Source organism: Nicotiana tabacum, chromosome 3 (assembly GCF_000715075.1).
Source record: "Nicotiana tabacum cultivar K326 chromosome 3, ASM71507v2, whole genome shotgun sequence".
In the NCBI taxonomy this organism is placed as follows: Eukaryota; Viridiplantae; Streptophyta; class Magnoliopsida; order Solanales; family Solanaceae; genus Nicotiana; species Nicotiana tabacum.
Genome location: NC_134082.1, coordinates 169,352,199 through 169,373,633, shown reverse-complemented (window position 1 = coordinate 169,373,633; position 21,435 = coordinate 169,352,199). Strand labels below are relative to the sequence as shown.

Here is a 21,435-nt window from a genome sequence, read left to right as displayed (position 1 = left end):
ATGCCAACAATTGCAAACATTACTTAAAATGACCATGTCTGGAAAAAATAGAATCATTATTATGGACAAGCAATCAGTGGTGAATCCAAAATTGAGTTCTGATTGTTATTATCTGTCAACTATTTGCCCTCACACTGAGTCACTCACACACACACATGTATATATAGTTTGAGCCAGACACAACGAGTTTGACACAGTAGAATAATTTATTGAACCAGTTGCGTCTAGTCTAGATCCATCACCGCAATCACTCACTCACCATGTCACACGACAGTTATACAAGAATAACAACTAACATGCCTATGAGAAAGTTGATGAGTAACTATTACTAATTTAATTTTAGGATCAAGTTGTTCGTAAATGATATACATCGCTATTCAAGTTAGAGAAAGCTGTATGAGGCATTACAATAAATTCCATTGGAAAAGGTCAAGTTAATGCTCAGAACGACTTAGTCAGACAGAAACAGCAAGCTAACATGGAGGGGGAGTGGAGAAATGAATGAGTGTTGAGATTTTATGAAGGGAAGTCATGAAGATATAGGGACCCTAGGGTATTTAATGCACGTAAAATTACCAGTCACATGGTTTTTGAAGAATTTATTGCATATACCTACTTGCCGACATGTCTATCTTGAGAAGGCTTTTCATTTTTCCTCTTTTTCTCGTTTTAGTGGGAGTTGGATCGGAGCAGGTGGGTGTTTAGTGTTTACATGTATACTTTCTTTAGAATTTAATTATTCGATATCCGAGGCTCATTTGTCGACTAATTTTGATTCATGCACGTAGATACAGTACTAGTGATATAACGTGTAGATTCTTGGCTGAAAGTGGCACACTAAGCAGCGGTGTATAAAGGAAATCGACAAACTTATTCGAATCAAATCGAGAAAAAGAATTCGATTATGGTTTGGTTTGATTTAATTTGATTTGGTGTTAGGAAAAAAACTCGATCATAATTAGTTTGTTTTGGTTTTAACTACAAAAAGTCAAACCGAAATCAAATCAACCCGATATTATATGTATAGAAGTTTTATATATTCAATACATAAAAACAATAGTAATTGTAGTATAGTTTATAAATATTTCTTAAACTTTTTCATTGGATTATCTTTTAACGTATTATTTCAAGCTTGGACTTATAATTTTTGAATGCAAGTCCATAAAAGTTAGTAACTCAAATAAATCTCAAATCAATACTAATATTAATAAAAGATATTCAATTCAATTGTACTAGGAATGACAATAGTGTTGAATATCTATTTTTTAGTTTTTTCCATGGTTTAGATAACGTGTATAACTTTTTTTTTAGTATTTAGTCATGTAAATAATATTGTAGCACTTATTAGTCGTACTCATTATAGCAACTTATTAATTTTAGATTATGTTTATTTTCATTATGGCTTATTAGTAATATTTATTTTATATGATTTTATTATCCTTATTGTTGAATATTTTAGTACAATGCCATGACTCATCTAATAATTTTACGTTATTTTCTTCAAAAACACCTTATATAGTTCTGTGTTACTAGAATTATTGAAATATTTGAAGCACAAATTTTATGTTTTGTGCTACGAAGACTTTATGAAAAAATTTTGGAAGAAACCAAAAACTCGAAAAACTGAGATTAAAAAACCAAATATAATTGGTTGGGTTTGGTAGTATTTTTTATTATTTTTTTAATTTCCCTTCCCTTTGATTCCTTTTGTTAGAGCTAGTACTCCTTTGATGACTCGAACTTACAATCCCGAGGTTGTAAGTGGGGATGCTTGCCATTCGGTATTGTCCAAGCTAGATAGTTCTGATGTTAAAGAAGTCATTTATGATAATGCACATGGTATAGATCTGTACGACCTTCCAAAGTCAAACTAATAATAGACTTGTCCATTATTAAATCGTTGATGACAAGAATAAACGTTTTGCTTAAAGCAAGCACCTACTTCAATTAGCTATAATTAAGCTCGTCGTAACATTTTCAGAGCCATCTTTATACTCAGAAAATAATTTCACTTGAATAATCTCTTTGAATGAATCCTATAAACTAAAATCGCTCGTAATTTCACCCATACTACATTTAGCAAGATCATTTGCTGGAATATCTCAGTAAATTCTTTATTTATCATTTTCACAAAACCTTGAGCTCCCGTCTATGGTGTACCGGTAAAGTTCTGGGTGGTTGTTCTTCGAGGAAAAATGGCACTGTATAGCCGTTATAAAAATAATAGCCGGAAAAATATATAATATTTTTATATTTTTTGTATATATATACATTATGTATGTTATCTACAAGAATTATAAAAGTTTTATATACTTTTGCAGCTATTAGATATAAATAATTTCTGACGCGGACTAAAAATGATAATACCCCGTTCTTCCATAGGCAACATCAGAGATGTTAGAGAGATCAGAGAAGCCAGAGACAAATTTAAATTTTTAAACTAGAAGAGATGGATTCGTTTTTTGGATCTCAAAACATTTTTGTTTGTAATTTTCTTGTTTTAATTTAACATAGAAAAATGCAATTGAGATAATAACAGACATCTTCAGCTGGGATTCAATTGGGAAAGAAGTGGATAATTTTCCTTTTACCACAGTAAAATTCAGTTACTTTAACTTGACAAACACAAACTTATCAAATTTTCTTATACCAAGAACTTCTCATAAGCTCAACCGACTTATACCAAGATAGAATACGAGTAATAAGTATATTATCCATTTTCTTACAATTAAATAGCATAGCAAATTTATTTACAGAATTTTTTTACTTCAACTTTAAAAGTGAAGTTACTTCCTATATTCTTGATAAAATCTCCACCCTTTAATCCACAATGGATCTTTAGATTTCTAAATTAACTCTCAACAAAAGAGCAGTAAAAGGATAAGTATCAAGAGCCCGTTTGAATTAGCTTGTTTGAAGTAGCTGATAAGCATTAGGTGCTAAAAAGAACTTTTAAGTGCTGAAATTGATTTAATAAATAAGCAGTTACATGTTTGGATACAAGTGCTTAAATTGATAATAAGTTGCTGCAGTATTTGATAAAAAGGTGCTGATAAGCTTTTTTTCTGTTAAAATGACTTAAATAGCTTTACATTTTTAAGGGCATAATTTCTTCAAAATTTTAGATTCCAGACCGATTCAAATATATAAAATATTCTATTTGTCATTTTATTTTAAATACGACTGTGCTTAGATAAGATAATTTTATGATAAATATAATTTATTTTATGATAAGCATATAATTATAAGTTAAAATAATTAATAAATTGACAAAAGTTTCTCAGTAAAAAATAAACATAAATAGGACAAAATATTTGAAGAGAAACAAACACTGTTTTCATCACCACAACACTTAGAAAGCAATACACCAAAAATTTTGATATGCCCTCATTTATTACACACAGTTCAAAGATTAATACACAATCACATAGATACAAATATGCAAAGGAATATAGAATTTACTTATCTTAAATAGTCAATGAGAATTCAAGACTTGAAGAGGCGGGGGTTTAGGTTGAAACAATACTTGAGGCAGTGAGTATCGATGAGTTTTTTCGAAAAAAATATATTTTAAGGATAAAATAGTAAAAATTTGGTCAAACTTAAAGTGCTTATAAGCTAAAAAATTATAAGTTGTGGATGACCAGCTTATGGGCTTTGGCTTATTTTTGACTTATAAGCACGTGGCTTATAAACGCTTTTAACTTTACCAAACGTCATAGATAAGCCGAAAAGTGCTTATAAGCTAGTTTGACTGGCTTATAAGCTTAGCCAAACACCCTCTAAAATCCCTTGTCCTCCACGCTTAAAATTCTCAAGAATGTAATTGATTTTGGGATTGAGTTCCCTTAGTCACTAATAAGAATTTAAGATAATGGACCTCCAGATCAACACACTAGTTTTAGTTCTTCAACCTTTTTCAATTATATCAGGTACCTTTAGCAAACTTCAAATTGCTAGCTTTAAGATCTCAAAGCTTCAAAAAATTTCAGTGAGCCCCATAACTAAGTCAAACTTTTGCAGAAATAGGATACATTGAGGGCTGGTGTTTAAATTTTCTCTGAGTTTTATTTTTTGCAGATATAAGAATAAGCAGGTGACATAACTTGTTCCCCGCGCTTGTTCAAAGTTATGTCTGCCCCCATAAATTTACCTCCTTTACCTTCTTCAAATAAGAACTTTGAACAAGTTATGCTCCCCGAACCTACTTTTACAAAATTTACGGAAACGGAGACAAAAGTTAAATAACAACTTGAAATGATTCTATTTGAGCAAGTCTCGCCGAAGTGGACATATCTTTTGGGCCTTTTTCTTAGTTTATTCGTTTAGGTACCTTGGACTTGAGCTCCTAGGTCCTTTTCTTCGTGATGCTTCTTCAGTATGGATTAATTTCACAACTTTTTGTTCTTGAATTCTTCTAGCTGTCATCAAACTTCTTTTTTAATCTTTCAACCTTCATTAGGATCTGGATTAATCAAGTTTTAATCTTTAAATTTCAGATCTTCTGCAAACAATCAAATTTCCAAAAAGGGAACTTGGCATTAAATGTACAGGACCATCAGTTCTCACTACTTTGATTCTTTTGCAAATTCCCTCAGTAGTTCAAAGTTCCTTTCCACTATAGGGCTCTAATAGTCCACGAGCTTTATAGTTTTCCAATCAGAAACCGAGACTGAAGCTAAATGCATCAATGTGGCTGACCATCTGATGAGATGCTTGGGCAACTCCAGATTTAAAATTCAAGCTACTCAGATGTATGCAATAGTTAAGTTAACTATGTAATCTTGCCTAATACTTGCTAGGCATGCAGCAAATGCTTAGAGCGGGCTAACACTTGATAGAATAATATTAAGCTAAAAACAACATTCTCTTTTGCCTTCCCTTGTCATGAGGAAGTGAGGATGATCATATATCACGAATTCCATGCCAGTATATCTTGCTCTATGGTAAGACATGCAGCAAATGCTAGTAGAATAGATTAACGTTTGATAGAATAACACTAAGGCAAAACAACCATAATTTGCATTTTCTTTCACAATATAAAAGCCTTTAGAAAGTAGGTTATCATGAACACCATGTGGACATGCACACCGCTGCATTATCCAACACAAGAACCTTCCGCCGAGTCTAAGGCAAGGAAAAAGAAAATTACAGACCTGGAAAGAAAACTACAGGCCCTAAATTACAACAGGCTGCCCGAGCATGTTAAAAGTTTGTCCCAGAGTTGCTCCCCCCGGCCGAAACACTTACAGAAGCTCATGTGTCAATCACCAACTGATACTTCAATTTGGACAAATGCAAGGGAAATAGCACTTTTGGTTACAAATGACTTAACATTTACTAGCTAATTGTCATTAAGGTCAGAGAGGACTGCACAAGGGACAAGAGGAAAAAGAAGATAATATCGTAATAAAACAAAATTCAGTGTGATTAGCAATATTAAAGCCAGACAGTTCTGATTGTACACTGTTTCCAACTTTGGAGAAGTGGCTTCAGATCAACTCTCAATAAGATCGACATGATTGCCAAAAAATGAAATCAAAATATACAGATCCAAATATACTACTAGTAATGGCTATAGCGACAGCCCATGTCACGCAGCTTCTACTTGAGGAGTCCCACCACATTAACAGCATTTCTCTTTGAGTTCCTTTCAGAAACTCTCTTTTTCATTGAACACAAATCAGCCACTTTTACACTAACAAAAATATGCAGAAGATAGTTTTGGTTCTTAACAAGTCACATAAATACAGCTTGAAAAAAAAATCAGCTTCTTCTACATTGATCTTTTACGCTTATGTTGCCATGTTGGTACTGCACTGGAAAGCGACAAAACTAGTTACAGAGTTAACCATAATACCTTGGTTCCAAACTTCACTAAGTCACAGGTCTGTCCTGGTAGAGGAAGTAGAGGTATATTTTGAAGAAATATCCTTGAAAACCATGATCAGGCCCTTCAAATCATTAGCGCCCAATTCAAGGCAGTCCTTAAGCAAATCACCATCTACTACTTCCTTCTGAAGTGTCTCCGTGACTTCCTTCAATGGACCCTGCTTCAAAATAAAAAGAGATAAACTTAGACCAAATACAATGGAACATCACTTCATTTTTAGTTTAATCATTAGCATTGGCAATTTAATATCTAGTACTCCCTCTATCCCAATTTATGTGGTGTTCTTTCCTTTTTACTCATCCCAAAAAGAGGATAAAAAAGGGCAGCCCGGTGAACTAGGCTCCCACTATGCGCGAGGCCCGGGAAGAGCCGCACCACAAGGGTTTATTGTATGCAATCTTACCATGCATTTCTACAAGAGGCTATTTCCACGGATTGAAACTGTGACCTCCTGATCACACGGAGTCAAAAAAAAAAAGATACATTTCTATATTATGACTCGATTTAAACCATAATTCAAAAGTCATTCTCTTTTTCTTAAACTTTATGCCCAATCAAACACATCACTTGTATTGGGATGGGGGAGCAATACAATACTAAACTGAAGTTATAGCATACGCATCAAATTTTGCCCGGAAAAATTAAAATAAATCTTACCGAATGTCGAAACATCTTCCGGAATCTACCAAAAAGGGATTTGGAAACTCTAAAAAGATTCTCATAATTCCGATTCATCCAGTTAACCCTTTCCCTATCTGAACTGACACTCGAAAAATCACTAAGACCACGTAGAATTTCATTCAACTCCGACAAAGCACCGAACATATCAAACGATGTCGTATCTCTCCAAGCATAATTTCTCGCATAGTCCCAACCCACGTTCCACATGACTTTCCAGAACCCAATACCCAAACCATTCTCCAGTTTTATGGCAATGGATCGAGCTCGGGCAGCGCCAGCGGAGTCTCCGCGGGCTTCCCGGAGGTTGGCGACGCGGGAGAAAAGGGAATGAGAGACAGAGAAGAGAGTGCGGTAGTTAGAAAAGGGGAAAGAAAAGGAGGAACTAGGTAGTGGGTTAGAGAGAAGGAGGAAGAAGAGTAAGAGGAGAGAGATTGGGGGAGTTACGCCGGTTCTGCGCATTGGAACCACCGGGAATGGCGGTGGCTGACTTGCCCGACAGTGAAGAAAACTGTTGGGTTTTAGGAGGGTTTTAAAAGGAGTACATGAACATTTTCTTTTATATAAGGTGAAGATGATAATATAAAATTAAATAATCATCAAAATTATTTTCAATATTCAAAAAAGATTTATGTTAAACATAGTTTTAATTTATTGACAAATGCTTGACTTATTACATTCAAAATGACACATACTAAGTATAATATAAATTAATAGATATTTATATATATATATATATATATATATATATATATATATATATATATATATATATATATATATATATATATATATATATATATATATATATATATATATATATATATATATATATATATATATATATATATATATATATATATATATATATATATATATATATATATGATATACATTAGTAATTACTATATTTTAATTATTGACAAATTGATAAGATATCATTGCAATTGCGTTATGCAAACGACATTATCTTTATACAATTGGTTGTAATTTTCTTTTTAAAGAAGATCGCACTTCTTTTTAATACGTTTAGTGATTGATCTTATCGAAACGTACTCTTGGCTTGCTTCATAAATTATTATTAATTTTGTATGATTTGAGAAAGTAGCAATTATAGTTTATTTTGTTGACCAAATCGATCATAAGTACTCCTCCACATGTAAATAGATAATATGTTTGGGAATCAAACCTTATGTGCATCAAACAAATATTCTATGTTTACATAACCAATTAGTTGGGAATTAAATTTATTTAAATAAAACAATTAAATATCAATTATTGTTATTGTATGAATTCTTTCTTGAGTGAGATAGCTAAATAAGATCAACAATTTAATATTTGTCATTTTCATGAACTTATGATTTATTTTCTTAGATTCGATTTTATAACTCAAATATATTTTTTCAATATTGTTTACGTGATTTCTAAAAGCTTGCATCATTCGCCTTTTTTTTTCGGTGAAAATCAAGTTCACACTTAAAAAATAGATAGAACTTAAAATCAACTAAAATTTTATTTAATAATTAAGTTTCTCCTTATTTGAAATGTTTATGACTTTAAATTCAATTCAAATAAACCCTATAGTAATTTATTTCCTATTCTTCTGTAATAAACGTGTTATTACTCAAAACATTTTTAGGCGATACGAGACTAATTATCACGATCCATTTTCTAAATAAGTCGGGATCGACACTCGATCACTAAACATGACCGAGCAAACCATCTATGCTTATCAAATCTATTATAACTCCAAACTTTATATGCAATAAGGCAACATCCAACCAAATACTTTGATTAATTTAAATATTTAAATAAATCAACTCCAAAACTTTATTCGTAGTAACTACTGATTTACTGCTAAGTTATTATCAAAAACATCTGAATCTTAACCCAATGACTATGTCTATGAAGCCTCTACTTATAAACTGACGCATTGCTCAAGACATGAGATTTCCTGGCCAGTTCTCTAAGTAAACAAAGAAATAACTAAATAAAAATGACTCAAAGGAATACTCCACGAACAAAAGCGGAGCTCACCAATAGCACTAGAAGAGAAGGAAGTCCTAACCCGTAGCATGCTTGCCTGCAAAACTGGTTCCTGCGTTGTACCGCAGACCAACGTGGGTTCCCAAAAGAGAACGTCAGTACCATCCATTGTACTCAGTGAGTCTCAACAACAGGGGCGAAACTTTACTAATATATACATTACGAGCAAAGGTTCTAAATGCATGTAAAACATAAAGCTTATAAGAATAATTCTAAAATAATTGCATACTAGCAGTTTATGAATATTCTAAAAGAAATTCTTTTCTTTTTCAAAAAAACACTTCTCTTTATACTTTGGGAGTTCCAACTATTCTGACCTATTTCTGTCTTAGTCACCATGTGATCGGCACGGATTCGATCCCAACCTGATCGAATAGGCCCATTCCACGAGGTGCTACTCGCTTCATGGTTCTCAGCGCTCATATATCATACCTTAGCCTGGCTAAGTGAATTCTCAGCAACGAGACCCTCGGTTCGTGTGCTCCCTACTTTGGCACAAGTAGTTTCAGGAAGTTAACGCCATGGTCAGGACCCTCGGCCTGGACGATGACCCCTTCTCAGAATAAAGGATACTCCCAAAAATCTTTTCTTTCTAAAACTTCTTCTTGTGACTTTTCAAGTCTAAATCTTTCGAACATACTTATTCTAAAATTCTTAAATGTAAGGTAAGTCATAAGAATGAAATAAATATTCAAAATTATTTCTAAATATTCTTGCTTTTCATGAATTTTCAACATGAAAATGGCATATAAGAATAACACAAATATCTGAAAATTTATGCACATATATCAAAATAAATCATCTAACTTTAACTAAAATAATTCTAAGCTAATAGGAACTCACTCACTCCAATTAAGTACATATTCACTCTTTTAGCCAATTCATCAAATACCTTGTATGGATACTTTTGTGAGTTAAACCACTTTGGTAAATGGTTATATCAACTCACCTAACACTTCTAGAGCCAATACGTAGGCCCCAGTCCAATTGACATCAGTCAAACAATTCTACAAAAATCAGTGCATTTTTATGAATTGTCACGACCCTCCTGGATAATGGGGAGTAGTTTAAGACCTTCTTAGATAACAAGATATAGCTTAGATTTAAAATCGTCATTGTAAGCACGTGATTTTTGCTTCACGGACAATTGCTCCAAAAGAAAATAAAAATAGTGACAAATGACTTCACTGTACAATTTTTCGAGTTTTCCGTGACATGTGTTGTTAGTCATTTGTGGGTCTGTCCATTTCGCATTTAATCATTATCAAACAAAATACAAAAAATATGTGTCATTAAAAGAAAATGCAAAAATATATATGTGCACCGTCCGTTCTAGGTTGTGATTTAACTTACTTAAACATTTTAATTTGGTGTGATAATTATGTTGAAGTGCTACATTGTTGTTTTAATTTCATTTGTTTTATTATTATTTTGTTATTTTTTTAAAAAAATTAGAAAACAAAAAGAAAAGAGTTGAAAATCGGTTTGGGCCCAAAATGAAACAAAAAAAACAGGCCCAAACCAAGCACTCAAGTCCAGTCCAAATCAGGCCTGCCCAGGCTCATCCCCAAACGACGCCGTATAAAGGCGTTTGATCTGAGCCGTCCATCCAGGCCAATCCAACGGCCCAGGACCCCCCTTCAGCAACCCGTTTCCAAACCCGACCCAGCTACCGGTTCAGCCCAACCCATCACTTAAACCAAACGACCCCGTTTTAATATCAAACGACCTCGTCTCACCCCTCACCATCAGATCCAAGCCGTTGAGATCATCTGATCTAACGGCTCAGATCCAATCCCCTACTCCGTATATAAGCTTTCCCTCACACCCCACGCCCCCTATCCGAACCCCACCCTTCACTCATCTCCTTCCCCAAGCCCTGAAACCCCCAAACCCTAGCAGCCGCCCTAGTTTCCCTTTCACCAGAACCCGGCGGCATGAACGCCGGTGACCACCCCCTTCACACCCCTGAAACATCCAACCACCCTGAACACGAATCTACTAACCCTGTACCTCGAATCACCTTCCATCGTCTCGAATCTGGATTTGAAGATTCGAGACGAAACTCGATCTATACCAAACCACCCCAGATTCCCACTAGACAGTCCCCAGACCTCCCTCGTGACCAAACCAAGCTTGGTTTGGTCCGAATCTACCCACAACTCCTAAAAACTCAAATCTGAGAATCTGAACCTTAGAACACAAGAGCCTGAGGAATCCGACCTGCTTCATAGAGGGTTTGAGGTCTAATAGACCTTAACCAAGGTGTTCTCGGTTGAGAACACCCTGGTTAGAGTTTGTTTGGCCTCAAATGGTCAAATCTAATTCGGAATGGGGTCGGCCTGCTTTGAACATTTTTTTGTAAGTTTTCCTTTTCTGTTTTGTTTTATTTGAATGTGATTGGGTCTGTTAGCATGTTCTGTTGTGTTTGTTCGGTATTTTCTGATGCTTTTCTTAATTTCTTCCGTCCTTGTAAAGACCTTTTATTTGGTCGATTGTTTTCTGTGTATGTTTTGAACGTATTCTGTGATATACATGTTCGATTAGGATAGTCGTCGCATAAATAATTCATATAGGTTCCCAATAATTGCACAAAAGTTGTCCGAAGCCCTTTGGGTCCATGTACGTATTGTTTATATGAACGACTGATTGTTACCTGTTGTAATTAGTATAGTCGACTTGATAAATGTCGTCGATTAACTTCCTACGACTGAATGTTCAGATATGCTAATGCGTACAACCTCACATGACTGAACGAACCTGTATTATGAATTAAATGGTGGACATTATCTGTGAATGCCAGTTTGTAACTACATTGTAAACAATTAAAAGAATCAGGCTAGGGCAATTCTGAAATTGAACTTTCAGAAGTTCAAAATGCCATGATGTTACGATGGGTTTAGGGTAGTAATAATCAGGGTTTAACAGGGGTAGTCTGGGGTTTGAAAAGAACAAATGATTAGTTTAAATGAGTTGACAAGTAGGGTACTAATTTGGGATTAAACTAATACCAATGGGGAACAAGACACAAGAGTATGGGGTTTAAAATGAATACTAAAATGAGCCCATGACTCTTGATTAAAGAATAAGCCAGGCGTGGGGAACAAATGGCTGACATCAAAAGATGCTTAGGCATGGGTTTAAAGGGTATGGGCAGTCTGATAATTGGCAGAATCCAGGCAGCTTGACTGCACTGGTTGTTTGGCTTATAAATAGGCTATTTCAGAACTTAAAAGGGGCTGGGAAATTTTAGTCTTGAGAGAGGTCTTGTGAGTTGAAGAAAACTGAAAAAATATAAGGAAATTTCCAGAAACACTATAACCAAACACTGTCTAAAAACTACAGAAGAATTCATATTGGTCAAGCTGTCTTGGCCAAGTTTTGTTGTTTGCCCTGATTGAGATGCTTGTGATTGTTGAACTGCTGGTGTTGCTGCATTGAATACTCTGTTATTTTTGTTGCTTCACTACTCTTTTCTGGGATTGTTTATTTGGGGCTCGACCATCTGTTGGTTCTCTTGTTCTGGAAACTGTTGCTGTTTGTCTGTGGACTGTGGAGAACATTTGTGGTTGTTGGTTTGCTGCTGTGTTGTTGCTGTTTGGTTGTTGTTGTTGTTGCTTGTTGCATACTACTCAACTGATTACTCTCCTTCTTCCTTTCCTTTCCTTACCAGGTACATGATCAATGCCACCAATGTAATTTGAAAGTTTGAGCATGAATGCAAAAGAGAAGACCTGCAGATTGTTTTTATATATACATGGATTGTTGTATTAAATGTCATGTAGTATATAATAGTTACATTTTCCTTTGGACAATAGAAGTAGCCTACATGCTTAGTATATCAATGTAGGTTAGTGAATGCTAGTTCAATATGTATGCTGTTAGATGAAAATATTCCCATTGCAATAAGTTGTATCTTAGACTTAGTTTGATGGTGTAGTATATTCTCTAATGTAGGCCAAGTATGAAAACTATCCACTATTAGTTAAGTTCTTTCCCTTCTGTCGAATTGTCGCATATAAATTGATAAACTCATTTTCAGAACAAAGAACCAGTTCAGGGCCTCAACCTCATGAAGGTCGAGCCCAGATCGAAACAGACCAAGCAGGCCCGTATCGGATAAACAGTGGCCCAAGTCTGGCCCATCTCGCATGAACTAGGTTTGGGCCCATAATGTTCGATTAGTTGTCCATGGGCGTAATCACGTTTTTTATTATTCTGTAAAAGCATTTTGAATCTTGTTATAAATAAGCCTGCAAGCATGTAATTAACTAGGGCTATCTACTGCTTTCAATTAGTAGAGACAAACGCGACAAGAAACGTAGTTGCTAGGATATCCTTTTAAAATAAGGACGAGATGAGCCTCGACAACAAATAAAGAAAAAAAATGCACAAGTTGCGGGGCCCTCGTTAAATGTATATATATATTGAAGCACTCAGTCCCTAAGGTGGGTCGTTTAGCAAATCTCACGACCTCCCGGAATAATAACGCGATAGCCTCTTTAAGCGCGTATTTAATAATTTCACCTTCTTAAATTCGGGTGCGCGTTTACGTGACCCAAATCCAATTCTCGGCGGATTCGAAATGCATTTCTAATCACTGGCACATTGATTGTGACGTGGCTCGAGAAGCATGTCCATGACGTTGCAAATTCCTTTTAAAAATAGAATGAGACGAGCCTCGACAAACAAAAAAAATGTATAAGCTGCGGGGCCCTCTGAATGCATATATACTAAAATACATAGAATCCGGGACAGGCCGCTTAGTAAATTTTACGTCCTTCCCCAAAATAACAATATGTTTAGTCGTTTTAGGCACGTATTTAATAATTGTATCTTCCTAAACTCGGGTGCACATTTATGTGACCCAAATCTAAATCTCAACGGAGTCAAAGTGTGTCGACGATCACGGGTACATTGATTGTAACGTGGTCTGAGATACATTTTCACAACGTTGCAATCCTTGATAAAAATAACAGTAAATGATCAAAGCGGTTAAAAGATAAAAATTGCACATTGGTTCATAATTGTATAAAATCAGATAATCAAGCTGAATATAACAGTTGAGCGACCGTGCTAGAACCACGGAACTCGGGAATGCCTAACACCTTCTCCCGGGCTAACAGAATTCCTTATCCGGATTTCTGGTACGCAGACTACAATATAGAGTCATCCTTTTCCTCGATTCGGGATCAAAATTGGTGACTTGGGACACCCTAAATCTCCCAAGTGGCGACTCTGAAATAAATAAACCAATCCCGTTTTGATTGTCCTTTAATTGGAAAAAACTCCCTTGTACCCTCGCGGGTATGTAAAAAGGAGGTGTGACAAGGGTAATTGACAATAGAGAATTTTATATACCTGAATTCAAGAACAAGTGATTTGTAAAGAACCCTAGATTTTTTTCGTTGACTGCGTGATTATCTGATTTTTACGTGTTTGCGCCCAATGTGCTAAATGATGCTTTAATTGCTTTGATATTATTTGAACTGTACATATAAACTGTGCCGAAACCCTTCTCTTCTCTCTTGAGGAGCGCACGCTGGTCGTGGCTTCTTTCTGTTAGTGTCATATGCCAAAATAGAACGAGGATTCGGAGGAGTTGCAAAATCGGATGGCCTTTTGGTTACCGGTACACAGCTCTCATCCTTGGCTCGAGTTGTCCGCTCGGGTAAGCCAGGTCTAGAACAAACACCTAGGTTTTACAGCTTAGTATAACATAACTTCATGCCGGATCCCTAGTAGGAACGCTTATTTGCATCATGTGCATTTGACTTAGGGGACTCAGCACAGGGGCTGGGTCCGTCTAGGACAAGCAACCTGAGAATAAAGACCATCCTGCTACATCCTGTTTGCTTTATGCATTTACTTGTTTCAAGGCTTGCATGCTGACCGGCTTCTGAATATCGGGAATGTTTGAAAAAAAAAGAGAGAGAAAAAAAGAATAACGGTTAGGGAGATAATTATTTATTCTTGAAAAATCAATACCCAGAAAACGGTTAAAGCTCTGCCAGAATTTTGAAAAAAAGAAAAAGAAAAATGTGTGTCTTATTAATTTGTTTTAGAAAGTAAGAGTCTTTGATTTATTTCTAAGAGAAAAATAGTGTGTCTCCAAAATTCGGCTTATGCCTGAACTACGTCAGTTTGATTCTCGCAAGGTGCGAGATACGTAGGCAACCCTCATCGGGCTCAACTTGTTTTTCAAAATATAGGTACAATCCAAAGAACAAAAGTTTTTAAGGTGACATCATACTTTTCAGAAATAACCAAATTTCGTTTTTCTAGGAAAAAAAAGGGTGTGTCAATTTGGTATTTGAGTCCAATGAGTCTGGATCTTTGCTTAATCACCTCAATAAACATGCAGAATGAGCATAAGTCCAAGTTTGCCGGTAACAGTTAGAAGCAAAATCCCTCTGGAAGTGCGATTATGGTGGGAGGATTTGGAAAAGTCAGAGCAAGACACGATCAAACTGCACCTGAGAGGTCTGGTTAATTTGTTGAACGTCAGGCCTCGGTGCGACATCATAAAGGCTTTGGTTACATTTTGGGATCCGGCCCACAATGTGTTCCGCTTCTCGGATTTTGAACTCACCCCAACCTTAGAAGAAGTGGCAGGTTACATGGACGTCACTGAAGGTTTGAGGCACAAATACCTGATCGCCCCAAGAGCTGTGAATTCACACAAATTCATGGATCTGTTGAAGATAAGCAAGGGAGTCCCATACGCTGAACTGGATAGAGGTTTTTCTACCCTGCAATTCATATACCAGAGGTACGGGAACATAGGAGGATTCAATGATCCAGAAAGTGGTGTCTGCGGTAGGGGAAATCTGGTAAAGTGGAATGAGCATAGGCGGTTCGCTTTCATGGTGGCATTCTTGGGCCTTGCGGTGTTTCCCCGAAAAGATAGAAATATCGATCTGAAGGTGGCTGGGGTCGTTAAAGTCCTGATTACCAATGATAAAAGCATCCTTGCTCCTATGGTAGTGTCGGAAATATACCGAGCCCTCACGGCTTGTAAGGCCGGGGCAGATTTCTTCGAAGGATGCAACTTGTTATTGCAGATGTGGATGATTGAACACTTGTGCCGCCATCCTCAGTGTATGCGCTACATGTATACAAACGAGGACTGCATCGAAGGTTATAACCGGAGGGTTTCAGGTTTCCGATTACCAGAAGGGTTCGAAGAATAGACATCCTATCTCCGGGCCATAACTGCAGATTAAATAAACTGGACTTTGGGTTGGCTTTCTGTGGAAGAAATCGTATACATGCCCGCCACTGGTCCTCACTTCCTCTTGATAGGACTCAGAGGTATTCAACCTTATGCCCCTTACAGGGTTATGAGGCAGTTAGGAAGGTGTCAAGTAGTACACCCGGACGAAGATCTCAGCACTTATGCAGTCGAGGTCAGCAGTGACGGCCAATTTCCTGAAAAGACAGTTCGTTGCATATGGGGAGAATGCCAGTACCTGACGGTAAATACTCGGGTAGGTGATGTATCCAGAGGTGAAGTCTCACCAGCTTATCTTGCTTGGCATAATAAGAAGAACATTGTGGAGCGGCCCACCAAACGGCCTCACCTCCAAGATTTTGTTGAGTCATCACAAGAACAATGGGGCTGGCTCGCAAAAGAGGAAGGTTACCGAGCTGAAATCGGGAAGCTAAAGCGTCAAGTTAAAAGACTTGTATTTGAAAATAATGTGCAAGTCGCCTCGGAACAGGCGGAAAAAAACAAGCTAGCCCAAGAGAACCAGACCTTGAAGGCCCACCTTCGCCAAGCCAGTAAGAATAACATTGACCGACAGAAACGTCGCTCCGACGAAAGATTGATAGCAAGTTTAAGAAATCAGGTCATTCAGAGCCAAGAAGAATTAGAACAATCAGAAGCTTGCATCGCAAGGATGAAGGTCAAATGGGCAAAAGGCACAACAACCCGAAGACAGCGTCTGCAACAGGTCATAAGGGATTATGAAATGAGCATCGGGATATTAAGAGAGACGAACTCCACTCTACATGATCGGATCATCACACAAGCACGAGATGCGCAGGTCGACAGGAGATAGTGCTACGATGCAATGACCCGCATGGAAAGACAAATGGAGTTGTTCCAGGATCGACTTGCCGACAATGCTCAGGCACTAGGATTGAAGAACCGACAAATCGGGCAGTTGTTCAGTGAAAGGGATAACAGTCGAGCAAGGATTGACGAAATCGGGCATTACATCTACATGAAATGCCTGGCATGTGAGCGAACACCTCGGAAGACCCTCCTTGTTTCCATCATGGGCTGCGTCCACCGGATTATGCACGAGTTGAAGAGCCTGCAAAGAGACCTTACACCTAGGGCCGCGAAAGGGCCGAAAGATGCCTCGTGGGCCCCTAAGTTGGAAAATTAGGCTTGGGTCGAGTCCTGCTTATTTGGCTTTGTTTTTTTCCCATATGTTGTTTAGTCAAACCAAGTTAAAAAATTGTGGAGTCTGTATTGTTGCTATTTTGTCTGAAGTAATGTGTAATAGCAAATTTTGATAATGAAATTAAGTGACTCCGAAAGAATTTCTATGTATCTTTACTTTATGGCAGAACTACGCCTGGTCTGATTCGCGCGGGGACGTGATACGTAGGCAATCCCCATAAGATTCGACCGTTTTTAATAAAGAAAGAAAAAAAAATACAAATAAAATACAGGGTTTCCAAAATACTTTAAAAAGGGACAAATGACCAAGCCGGGATGACGCATGTTGTTTGAAACAAAGCATGTAGAAACGGTTAACTGCCTAGGAGCATTGCATCCTCTATGTGTTGTGATCGAATCTGTTAACACTAACGCTAACAAAGTTTGTTGTTGTCTGATTCAGACAGTTAGTTGTTAAAGAATTCTGGCAACACACTCTTACCAAACCAGATCCAAAGGATCGGTAGCAACAAGCATGACTACTTCAGAGAATAGTAATGAGGAAGAAAGGCCGATGGGCCAATTGTTAAAAGAAGCGATGGAAAAGATTGAAAGGATGGGACTTGAGATGAATGCAATGCAGCTAGCCCTAGCCAAAGCACAAAAGAGCCCTGAGCCACTGGGACACATGCCGGAATACCCTCACTCCGGCCCTTCTACAAGCCTCCCAAATCCCCGTTATCATCAAGAAAGAAGCCCTCATGATTCCCAAACTCCACCACCCCATCAACCTCTCCCAACACCCAATATTCCTATTTTTGTGGGACCAACATCAGCCCCGTTGCAAAGAACGACCAGTGAGCCATTGTTTCAGGCTCACGATACACAATACTATCCCCCCGAGCCTATGTTTCATGCCCCCGAACCACAGGCTTACAATCCACATTTGGAAGTGCCGGCAGAGATTGAGAAGCCGACTAAGGCCCCTGAACAAGATGAAGTATTGAGAAAGTTCAAAAGCCTGGAGCAGTCCTTCAGGAACTTGCACGGGCTGGGCAACCAAGTCAGCGTAGCATACAAAGATCTGTGCCCTTTCCCAGACGTCCAACTCCCGGCTGGATTCAAGATGCCTAAGTTTGATTTATATGAAGGGCACGGTGATCCCATGGCACATTTGCGGGGATTCTGTAGCAAAATGAGAGGGGCAGGCGGCAAGGATGAGCTACTGATAACTTATTTCGGCCAAAGTCTGAGCGGATATGCACTAGAATGGTATACCAGGCAGGATTCCAGCAGGTGGTACACGTGGGATGATCTGGCGCAGGCTTTTGCAGGTCATTTCCAGTACAATCTCGAGATAGTCCCTGACCGTCTCACATTATTGAGAACTGGGAAGAAACCAGGGGAAAGCTTTCGCGAGTTTGGATTCCGTTGGAGAGAACAAGCAGCTAGAGTCGATCCTCCCATGAGAGAGGGAGAGATGGTGGACTATTTCTTGCAGACATTGGATCCAACCTACTTTGGTCACTTGGTGACAACGGTTGGAAAATCTTTCAACGAGGTGGTCAAGATAGGGGTCATGATAGAAGAGGGTCTGAGGTCTGACAAGATCTTGAACTATTCGGCACTCAAGGCCACAACCCAGGCTATTCAAAGCGGCACGGGAGGTGCGCTGAGAAGAAAGAAAGAAGAGGTTGCCACGATCGAGGCAGGAAGTTGGTCTAGGGCTGGCAGGCCGCACTACAACCAACCCAGACCTCACAGGTCAAACTACCCATACAACCCACCACAAAATTTCTATCCACCTCGAGAACCACACTGTTCCATACACCAGGCCCAAGCATACACTCAGCCTCCGGTTCGCCCACAATGGCGCGCGCCGGCTCCCCAGAACATATATGCACCACCACAAAACACCTACCCTCTACCGAGGGCGTATAGAAACCCTTCAGGGGCAGGCTTTTGGGGAAATCCAGATGCTAGGAATGACAGGTTGCGGAAGTAGAGAACTTTCACGGAGTTGGGAGAAACCTACACCGCTTTGTTCCACAAGCTGAGGCAATTGGGTTTGGTTAGTCCTGTCCAGACTCGAGAACCAAATCCCCCACCTCAGAATTTGGATCGATCAATAAGTTGTGAATACTGCTCAGGGATGCTCGGGCATGACACCGAGAAGTGTTGGAAGTTAAGGCATGCCATACAGGATCTTATCGACACCAATAAGATCGAGGTCCAGACACCAGAAGCTCCTAACATCAACCAAAACCCACTGCCAGCGCACCACGAAACTCACATGATTGAGTTGGTGTGTGAGGGAGGAGAATTGAGAAAACCCTCACAAACAGTGATGATGATCCAAGCCGCCCCGAAAGAAGTCTCAACCAGTGGAGGAACGAGTGTACAGTCGCAGGGAGAAGGCGTCAAGCCGGTAGTGATATTGGGAAAAAGCCCGTCCGCCATAACAAGCAAACCCGAGCCAAGCAAGTTGGTAGTATCAGGGATCCCGCCCACACCGACAGTCGTGTTAAAAGGGGTATGTAGAGAACTGGTGACCATAAAGCCTGTGGTCCAACTGCCGATGATTGACAGCAGGGCTGTGCCTTGGAAATATGTGCCTTGGAAATATGAAAAGGCGGTGGTGATGTATAAAGGAAAACAGGTGGAAGAAGTTAGTTGTGAAGCGCAAGGGCTGACTCGATCAGACCGATGTTTCGCTCAGGTGGAACTAAGGAAAACCAACCCAGATGTAACCAAGAAACATGTGTCCGAAGAAGAGGCTGAGGAGTTCCTGAGGAAGATGAAAGTACAAGACTATTCTGTGGTCGAACAGCTGAGAAAAACACCGGCCCAGATCTCACTGCTGTCATTACTGATCCATTCTGAGGAGCATCGGCGGGCCCTAATGAAGATATTGAACGAAGCTCATGTACCCAATGAGATTTCTGTAAACCACCTGGAAACCATTGCCAGCAAGATTTTCGAGGTGAACAAGGTAACATTCTCAGATGATGACCTGCCAATGGAAGGTACGGAGCATAATAAAGCTTTATACCTAGCTGTCAAATGTGAAGACTCGGTGGTAACTCGAGTATTGGTGGATAACGGTTCAAGTGCCAATATTTGCCCATTATCCACTCTGGACCAGTTAAAGATCGACCGCGGCAGGATCCACAAGAACAGTATCTGTGTCCGAGGGTTTGACGGAAACGGAACAGCTACTGTAGGGGATGTTGTACTTGAACTGACCATTGGTCCGGTCCTATTTACCATGGAATTCCAGGTGTTGGACGCCACAGTATCTTATAACCTGCTGTTGGGACGACCCTGGATTCATGCAGCCAAAGCGGTGCCCTCCACCCTACATCAGATGGTGAAGTTCGAGTGGGAAAGACAAGAGGTTGTGTTACACGGCGAGGACCCGGCGTGCACCATGGGTGGAGCCATTGTACCTTTCATAGAGACCGCTGATGACAAAGGTCCTTGGGTCTACCAGATTTTCGATACAGGGTCGGCCAACAAAATTTCTGAAGGAGAAATCATCCCGCACCCTAAGGTAGCTGCCGCAACAGTCATGATGGTCTCAGAAATGCTGGGTAATGGATTTGTGCCAGGAAAGGGCCTGGGAGTCGAGCTTCAAGGGATTGTCCAACCTGTCTCCCTTCCTAAAAATCTGGAAACTTTCGGATTGGGGTTCAAACCAACCACAGCAGATAGGAAGCAAGCGCGAAAAATGAAGAAGAGGGTCTGGTTTCTGCCTAAGCCGGTGCCACGTCTCTCAAGGTCTTTTGTTAAAGCAAGTGCCAAGGGGTCGCCGGTCCCAAAGATTCTAGGACCGTTGATCGGTATCAATGAGGACCTGAATCAGAGTTTTGAAAGGTTGTTCGCAGATGTCAGTATGGTGGAAGCTGGAGAAGGTTCCAGCGGAACAGAGATACAATTTGTGGGGCCTGAGGCCAAGACCAACAATTGGACAGTTACTCATCTTCCTGTCCGAGGGGAGTCTTGGTAGTAGGCTTTGATTTATGTTTTGTTTGTTTGTTTGTTCGGATTATTCAAGGGTGTAATCCAAATTTTACTTTCGTTTTTGTAAAAGTGTGAACCCTTTTATCCCGCAAGTTTAAAAGTTCTTTTCTTTTGTCCCATTTTAATTTTGTTTTGTTCTTTTTCTTTCTGAACGGTTCTCTTTTTACTGGTTCTAATGACATGGCATGCAGCGGATCTTCGACCTAGTCTAATAAATCAATCTGAATCCGACTCAATGATGCAAGAGGTCGTTTGTGACGATGAATCTGAATGTGACGAAGGTGAAGCCTTCGAAGAGATAAACCGAGAACTGTGCCAATTTGAAGAGAAACCCAAGCCTAACCTAAATGACACTGAGGCTGTGAATCTAGGAGACGCTGATAACGTCCAAGAGACCAAA

The 21,435-nt window shown here is 38.8% G+C and overlaps 1 long non-coding RNA gene across 1 annotated transcript; it reads right to left on the bottom strand.

The window, feature by feature from the left end:
• Window positions 1–5,410: 5,410 nt before the first annotated feature.
• LOC107825650 (uncharacterized) lies at window positions 5,411–7,091 on the bottom strand. Its single transcript, XR_012704348.1, has 2 exons — window positions 6,551–7,091; window positions 5,411–6,050 (listed from the first exon to the last, which is right to left on the bottom strand). It is a non-coding gene; the product is annotated as an uncharacterized LOC107825650 (long non-coding RNA).
• Between the last annotated feature and the right edge of the window lie 14,344 nt (window positions 7,092–21,435).